The sequence below is a fragment of the Echinops telfairi genome, unplaced genomic scaffold (genome assembly GCF_000313985.2).
Source record: "Echinops telfairi isolate 266 unplaced genomic scaffold, ASM31398v2 ScPeMD7_5;HRSCAF=22, whole genome shotgun sequence".
In the NCBI taxonomy this organism is placed as follows: Eukaryota; Metazoa; Chordata; class Mammalia; order Afrosoricida; family Tenrecidae; genus Echinops; species Echinops telfairi.
The window spans coordinates 32,254,298-32,255,398 of record NW_022103901.1 but is presented as its reverse complement, the minus strand read 5'-3'; positions in this window follow the sequence as shown (position 1 = coordinate 32,255,398).

The following is a 1,101-nucleotide window of genomic DNA, read 5'->3' as shown; positions in this document are numbered from 1 at the left end:
TTGGATTCTGTAAAAGCACACTTCATGTCATTTGTTGGGGGTACAAGATGTTTACCTGAGATGAACACTTCTGGAAGGGGGTGGTGGAAGTAGGATTGTGCAATGGGAAAAGTGAAATTCCAGTACAGGCTGCACACAGCCACAGCTTGCTTACCAGGGAGCTCTGGCCTCTACGTGGTCCATCAGAGTCAATGTCTGGGCTGAAATATCAAGGACCATCTACCAGGATCATTCCCTGACCGTTGGCCACCAGGCAATGGTATGAGCTCCAGAGGACCCCATTTGCTGCCCAGGCTATCCAGGGTGGAACTGAAGACCTCAAGACCTTTTCAGAAGGCTATCTGGGCAGCAGAACTCTTTCCTCTCCCCAAATGCTAAATAGCAAGCATGGCTTACCCTTGGGAACACTGAATAACTTCGATTTAAAAATAATGTTTCACGCAGAACTTTGTGAAGGAGGGAATACAGTATCTAGACTGTGTCACTAAGCGTGATCTTTAGTTATATCTTTACGCTTTTTTTTGTCTTTCAAATCTTCTAGAATCTACAATAACCATGTATCATTATTTAAACCTTTCAAAATCCATTTACAACATTGATAATGAGAACTTTTAAATCATTTTTAGGGGCTCATACAACTCTTATCACAATCCATACTTACATCAATTGAGTAAAAGCACATTTGTACATTCATTGCCCTCATCATTCTCAAAACGTTTGCTCTCCACTTAAGCCCCTGGCATCAGCTCCTCATCCCCCCGCCCCCTCCGTCCCTCACCGCTCCTTCCTTCCTCATGAAAACTGGATAATTTATGAATTATCATTTTGTCCTATCTTGCACTTTCCGACATCTCCCTTCACCCACTTTTCTGTTGTACGTCCCCCAGGGAGGAGGTTATATGTAGATCCTTGTGATTGGTTCCTCATCCAACCAACCCTCTCTCCACCCTTCCAGTATCGCCACTAGCACCACTGGTCCTGAAGTGATCATCCTCCCTGGATTCCTTGTGTTTCCAGTTCCTATCTGTACCAGTGTACATCCTCTGGTCTAGCCAGATTTGTAAGGTAGAATTGGGATCATGATAGTGGTGGTGGTGTTGG